The sequence below is a fragment of the Aedes albopictus genome, chromosome 2 (genome assembly GCF_035046485.1).
Source record: "Aedes albopictus strain Foshan chromosome 2, AalbF5, whole genome shotgun sequence".
NCBI lineage: Eukaryota > Metazoa > Arthropoda > Insecta > Diptera > Culicidae > Aedes > Aedes albopictus.
In genome coordinates, this window is record NC_085137.1 from 122,516,618 (window position 1) to 122,524,568 (window position 7,951).

A 7,951-nucleotide genomic window follows, 5' to 3' on the forward strand; every position below is an offset into this window, starting at 1 on the left:
TCGCTTCTAGAAGCGACCATCTACACCGGCAGGTAGTACCCGTACGACAGCTAGGGATTTCCCAAATCCGATAGGAACGAATGGCCCAAACGTGTACCAGACGGCGGGCAGAGCCGTAGCGTGGGCCCATGGCGCCCTTGGCAAGCATCCAGATTGGCGCCCCACGACGATTGGACATTGTTAATTTGCAAAGTATGTAGTTATTATTTTTTATAAGTTTTTTTTTAATTGGATTTAGGTAATTCGAAGAGATAAATTCCCCCCGATTTTTTTTTTCTTACAGTATTTTTCATTCGTGTTTTTCTTTAGGAATTACAATGCGAACTGCCCTAAAAAATCTATAAAATTTGTTTATTTTATACGAGTATAAGTACGAACACATTTCGCATTTCAAGTACCTCACAAAGACCAGCATAATAATTAGAAATGACATTTTGTAAATAACGCATACATTTCTTCAAGACATCTTTCTTTTTTCTTTTTTTCTGGATTTTCCGTTCAACTGATTTTTCAATACCTAATTAAGTTAAGGGGTTCCTGGAAACCTTAAACGATTTATTTTACCATTTTTCGGCGATTTGTTCAATTGGTTTTGCCAGAATGTTCCAATAACTTTACCAAAGAATTCTTCTGAAGCTTAATCAAAATATTTCCCAGAAGTTTTGTAAGAAAATTTCCAGTAACCATCAAGCAAACTATGGACATAGATAAATACCAAGAGGAATTCCTGAAGAAATTTCTAAATGAGTGTTTGTTGGAATCTCTGGAAGAATTCCCGCTTTGATTACTGAAAAAAATATGCAGGAATCTCTGCTGGAATATCCGCTTCATGTGAAAATCCGGGAGATATTCCAACAAGAATTTCCTAAGGGATTCATGTAGTAATTCTTAAGGAACTCCTGGAAACTGTAATTATCGGGTAAGTCGGTCGGGAGCGGTACTGAGACTCCCCGACACAATAGCCTCAGGGTCGGCACGCTCACGTCACGGAACTCGCGGGCAGGGAACTCTCGCAATTTGAAATAGATAATCACCACAGCACTTCACGGACAACTACGCTTTATTCGGTCTAACTGGTCTGTATTTCTGGCACTTCCTTACACTCCCTCTAATTCCCACTTCCTTAAAGCTAACCTGACCTTATCGTTGGGGGCCCCTTTGTCAGCAACACTCCACCACACCTGTCCTCCACTGCTTCCTAGATACTGTGCGCGATGGCGGCGTGCAGGCCTTCGGATAGCTTCCTGGTGCTGGCGCACACGATGGCGGCGCACGGTACTTCACACACCGCTATCAGCGATGGTGACGTCCTACGGATTTGGGTGGTTTGGGGTGGCACTACACGGGTTCCTGAACCTCCTACGCGTCTCGGTCCTGCCGATATGGTGACGGATCGGCCTTCGGCAAGTTCTATGCCGGAATTCGCCCAGATGGTCACGGAGACGACGTAGGGAAATCGGTCGTGCACTTTTACGTCAAAATGGCGGGGTTGTGTAGCACAGAGAGGGCATTACTCACAGGTTTTAAATGTTACGGTTACTGTTATTACCTGTAGTCCACTTCTCTGACACTTCTTCCACTTTTCAACTTTCTCCAATAACTCTGCATAAAACTTTCCAAACTTTTACTTCTGTCCAAACTTTCCAAACTTTTACTACTGTCTAAGTCGACGAACTCTGGGCAAGTGATAGCATACCGAGTCATTGACTGCCTTGAGGTTCATGACCTCGTTCCTCGGTCATTGCCCTCTTCAGCCATCCCAATTCTCAATGGCCCCGTTACGCCACCCCTCATGGCCGCTCAATGGTTGGTAACCAGTCCATCTGGTGGTGGGTTTTCCAACTACGATGTGTGGCGTGCTGATGGTTGCTTTTAGGGTGGTGGAGCCTGGCCTTGTCCTGTCTAGCCTATCGGGAGCTTTTTAGCTGGGTGACACCTACACTAACCACGAGTATTACCTGCCATATTACATTTTTACATTTCACGCATCACAAATCACGAAGTTCTCGGTAACACTCACGACACAAAATAACCAACACTTACAAAACAATGGAAGCTTTTCAAAGCGATATTAAATCTTTGTTTTTTTTCCAAAGGTATCTATAGAAGACTCTCTGAAGCAAATGATTGTCAAATTACTGAAGAAACTATTTTTTTAATATCTGAAAGAGTTTCTGAAGGAATCCCTGGAGGAATCTCTGCGGCATTGTCTATAGGAATCCCTGAAGTAATTGATGAGGCAATCCAAAGAAGGGTTTCAAAGTACCGTCGTGCGGGGCTACTTTTGAAATACGGGGCTACTTTGGACACTTTTGAATATGGATTTTTTTAATTCGAAAAATGGTTAAAATCTGTTAGATGTCTTTGGGACTATTATGAAGCAATAGTTTTCCCTCCATTTGGTTGAAATTATTTTTCAAACAGATTGTTTATTGCTTGTCAGGACGCGAAAAAATATCGAATAAACCAATAAAATATACATAACATATCAGAACATTTGGACTGTAAGCATTGTTTCTACAGTTCATAAATATCAAAGGGTTGATCAATTCATTCAAAATGTATCAACGTAGCATGTTTAATCGAATATTTGTATCATTATACATTATAAATGACCATTTCACCCAAATCAAGGATTGAGGGTCCCTTTTTTCAGGCTATCTACATAGCAATATCACGCTGCTCATAATATCAAAGGTAGCACAGAACCATCTTCAAACGCATATAATTATTGAAATCATGTCTGATATATGTAGTATACTACAGTATTGGTACAAAGCAGTTTTCTAAATAACCCTGGAATTAGATATGCAATATTGTTATAGATAAAATGTCCAAAGTAGTCCCCATCCGGTTCTATATGAGATGTGTCCGATTGGTGTATGAACAACTTTTTTGTTTATTGATGGATTGAGTTCAAATTTTGCACACATCCTACATACATACTCACAATTATTATGTGTAAAAATTGTAGAAATCCATTCACTACTCTGGGAGTTATAATGTCATAAAGTTGAAAAACTATGAAAAAATGTAAAAAGAAGCCCCGCACGACGGTAATCCTTAAAGATATTTTTATGGAAATCTCTATAAGAATTTTGAACGAAACTCTGGAAATTTTCTGAACAAATTCATTGAAGATTTTCCAAAAAAAAACAGGACAAAATGTTGTATAGAAGTATTGAGAAATAGAAACATGAAGAGTTTAGAAGGAATCTGTGGAACAATTTCTGAAGGTATATTTTTGTAGAAAATTTTCAATTTTATCGCTGAACGATTTTTAAAAAGAATATTTTACTAAATTGCTTGACGAAACTAAGGAAGATTATCTAATAAAATCATAAGAGAAATATCTGGAGGAATCTTGACTAATTATAATTATTGAATAAATTCGTAGATATAGTTCCTGAATTTCCAAAGAAATGAAAGAAACATGTAAAGAAAATACTTGGAAATAGCCTTTAAGATATCCCCTGGGAGAATGTTTTGTATTTTTATTAATAGTTATAATAGCTATAATAGTTTCTCAAAATAAAATAGTAGATAAATTTCCAGGTAACATCACGGTAAATGCTCAAAGCAAACAAGATAAACCTAGTTTTTTGAGAATACGGAGAAAGTAAAATACTTATAATCAGTCTCAAATACTGAAAATAGTGAAATCTTGATAACACCAAAAAATCATTTGCATCATTCTGTTTTTCCAGCCATAGGCCTTTTCGGCGCCCCTCAGAGGCTGGCGCCCTTGGCGGGGACCAACCTGGCCAACCGCACGCTACGGCTCTGACGGCGGGACCCTTTTCAACCCGACAGTTCTAAACTTGTACAAAATAGTGTAAATTGTTGATTATCGTATCGAGCCCTGAAGATGGTCCAATAGCCGGACCGAAACATCGGCGATGATAAACAATTAATCAACGCAATTTATCAGACTGCAAGTCGAAATTCTCCAGGAAAAATCACTTGCAGAAATACTTAAAAGTGCCTCTGTTGAAATTCCTTTAGAAATCCCTGAACTAGAACAATTATTTGAGGAACCTCTAGAGATATCCCAGGAGAAAATCACGGAGGAATGTTTAGGCGAAACACCTAGAGGAATTCTTCATGGAATCTTTGGAGCAATCTATGATGGAAGCACTGAAGGAAGCTATGAAAAAAAAATCCTGGATGAAACAATAAGATTGAATAATTATCTTTGACTTATGTTTCCGTCTAGTCCACAGCTGCTATTTCAGGCAAAACCTGAATTAAATTCACGGCACACCTTCTATCACTATGGTACATGGGATGATCAAAAATTATGATTTGATCGTATTAACTGTTCATTCGGAAAGTCGCTCAAATTCTTCGCAATCCAAATCGAAGTGCACAAAGTATGATTGAGTAGAAAGTTTTAAATTGCGACGGATCTTGCTTTGGAATAACGACCAAAACTTGTCAATTAGCTTTTTGACCTTCAGATCATACTTCAGATCATAACTGTGAAGTGCCACAGAGCCTTTGTGGGGTGTGTATTGTGTTAAAGTTGATTCAACAAGTAATTCTGGCGAAATGAATATTCAACGGTGATGACGAACAAAGCTGCTGCTTTGGTGCGGTTGCCTTCGTCGTTCGCAAAACGAGAAATTCTTAAGGAGATATTTCAAAGAATACAAGCATGGTTGCCACAATGGACGATTTGGTCCCCTATTTACGTTTTCAAGAGCACCAATCTTAAAAATTCGTAAACAAATGCTCTCGATTTGGAACAGCTGCCTCTATTTGCAAGTGAGCACCAATTTTGAAACGGATTCATCATCTACGGTCGTCTGCACTAGATTAGATTAGATTAGATTAGATCAGATAAGATAAGATTAGGTCGTCAATGAAACACCACTTGTCCTTTACGGTGCCGGGAAGAAGTGTGTCGGGGTCAAATGCCCAGACGATCGCCCGACGTTCACCTTAAGCTCTTCGTTTCCCATCAGCTTTTGACGCTTTTCTCCTTGAGCCACATCGTCTTCAGAACGTAGTCCCCGATTAACATGGCACACGGATCTCGCTTCACTTCTGTTGGCCATAGACACAAAAATGGTTCCGGGTTGACCTGAACACGCCAAAGTTCATATGTATATACCTAAGCACTTCCTCGGGCTGGCAATCCACACCTTCGTATCATAAATGGCTGTCAAATATCAACAAAAACGCATATTTTGCCATATAAGTTAGGGTAATTTAGCAAAATTGTGACGTGCTACGACAAATCCGAACCCGGATTTAGATACAGTGGCCCAAAATCTGTCAGAGACATATAGACAAATGAATGATTTGCTGCAAATCCATCAAAATATTTCTGAAATTATCATCATTATATGATAAGGTGTCCCCAATAGAGCCTATCTAAATGGTAATTAGTAAGACAAGAAGAAAGAATTTTGTCCACAATAAAAAAAAAAATACTTTGGACACCACCAAAAAGGGCTGTGGCCATTGAAATCAATATCCAGCTCAGATAATACCATAATATACTTTTTCTTATCTCACAATACAGTAGCGTATAGGCGTGGCTCGAAAATAAGCCACTTTAAGAATGGACTGCATTATATACATTCTTTAACCTTCCGTAACTTGCACGGTAGGCCACCACCGCCAGCATCACGCCAATGCTGAGTACAAAAAGCGAGATTTGTTGCAGCGTGTTGTACAGAATACTACAGCGTGAACGTTCGATGGTTAAGATTAGGTCTACATTTTTGTTACAATTCAAGTTGTTTACGTCAGCGAATACGAAAAATACCTGTAATATGTTATCGTTCATTATATAGTTTATATCATTGCTAACTGGACTGCGACAGAGTGCGCAATCTTAAAATAAAAGTGCGATATTACATCAAATCGTTCCGGTGTCTTTACCGCACTTATTCATCATGAGCTAATGAATAAGTGCGGTGAAGACACCGGAACGATCTGACGCCAAATCGCACTTTTATTTGAGATTCCGCACTTCATCGTCGCACTTTTAACTGCGCAATGCGCAATGCGCAATATTCGAGATTTACTTATCAAAAGGCGTTTATACTTATTTATGTAAAGTTAGTTAAAAATCAATTCGATCTGAACTTCGACTGCAAATCAAGAGTTATGTTTTTCTTGGTTTCCATATGTATCTAAATATGTATCCATATTCTACTTAGAAAAAATACGAAAGCGATACAATTGCTATTGTTATATACCAAACACTTTATCAAAAACCATAATATTGCACAGAAATGGCCTATTTTTTAAATGACAAAATTCAAAATTGCGCTAATTTTTTCACTCATTCGAAAAAAAATTCTGTTTGGCATTTCATATTGTAGGAACGCAAAATGCTAAAGACTTGAAACTTAAGAAAAAATTGATGGGATTAGAAGCAAAAAGGTGTAAGTGTCAAAAACCCACTTTTGAGTAAATGAGGTTTAAAGTTTTTCATCAATTTTTCATCCCATACAAAATGTATGGAGTTTCAAAATCTACCCAATTTTCTCCGAATTATTGTAATTTTTCTAATAATCGTGAAAAAAAATCTTAGAAAAGTTCCTGAAAGCAAGAAATTTGAAGAATTTTTAGATATCCTCAGCTCAAAATTGGCAAAATGATCACTTACACCCCTTTGAATCTGGGTCACTTAATTGGAATGTTAACTTTTGACAAAAATATAACAAAAAAATCTTGTGACGGTCACTTTTTTCTGTCCGGATGTGAGTATCGCTTAAGGTAAAACATCAACAAATCCCATTGCAATTTTGCATACAAACTTTAGAGACACAGATCTGACAAACGAGGCCTCGAACAATGCCGCACTTGTTTATCCTGGCTTTGCTCATTGGCAAAAAGAGGCAGCTTTTCCAAATCGAGCGCATTTTGTTTACAAATTTTAAAGATTGGTGCTCTTGAAAACGTGAGCACAGGGGTCCAAGTCGGCCATTGCACAATGCACAGTGGTCCACGAACCAAATTTACGAGGAAAGATGCATTCAACGCCTTCAAATGAGTTTTTAGGCAAATATGGTCTTCTACAAAGTTGTCCCTAATAATAAGGCCCTCTTTAAAATGTGCATGAAAATTAGAGTGGTCAATATTTTCGAAGAAATTGGTAACCATTTTTTTTATTTGCAAGAATAACTGTATACATTCTTCCTGAAAAGTGTAGATCTATCAATTTTGAGCAAGTTTGCTGAAGACACTTTTTATGTATATAGCTTTAAAATTCTAATCGATCGATTAGAGGTATTTTTCTGAATAAGCTTATGGTGGTTCAAGAAAAACCGGTTTTCTGGCGTTAACTTTTTCAGTTTCGATTTTTCATCAAAGTCGCCCAAGAAACACTTGTAGAGCTTTTGAAGACGCGTCGTTTCGTTCGCTGAGATGGTCGTTATCTCTTTTGGTTCAACAGTTACAGGCATTTGTCTTAAAAAATCATAGTTTTTTAAAAAATGTTTATGATGGGTTGGTGCAAATATGAAAAATATCTTTTGCCTGGATTCAAAATAAGAAATGTTGTTATAAAACATATAAAAAAATTAGAGGGGTGTTATTTTCACTTGAAAAGTTCCTATAAAATTTCTAGAAAATCATCTATATCTTTTGAACGGAATGACGTAGCAACATTCTCAGCGCACCCGTTTGGCAGCTCTAAAAGTGGTCTTAGGCGACTTTGACGAGAAATTTGAAACAAAAAAGATAAAGCAATCAAACGATTTGTTCTAGCGTCACCCTATGAAAACTATGGGAAAATGCTCCAAATTTGGTCAAAACAGTTTAAACTCTTTATCTTTTTTGTTTCAAATTTCTCATCAAAATTGTCCAAGAACCATTTTTAGAGCATTGAAAAACGCACATTTTCGTGCGCTGAGAATGTTGCTACGTCATTCCGTTCAAAAGATATTGATGATTTTTTAGAAAAAATAGGCAATTTTCAAGTATTTTTCAC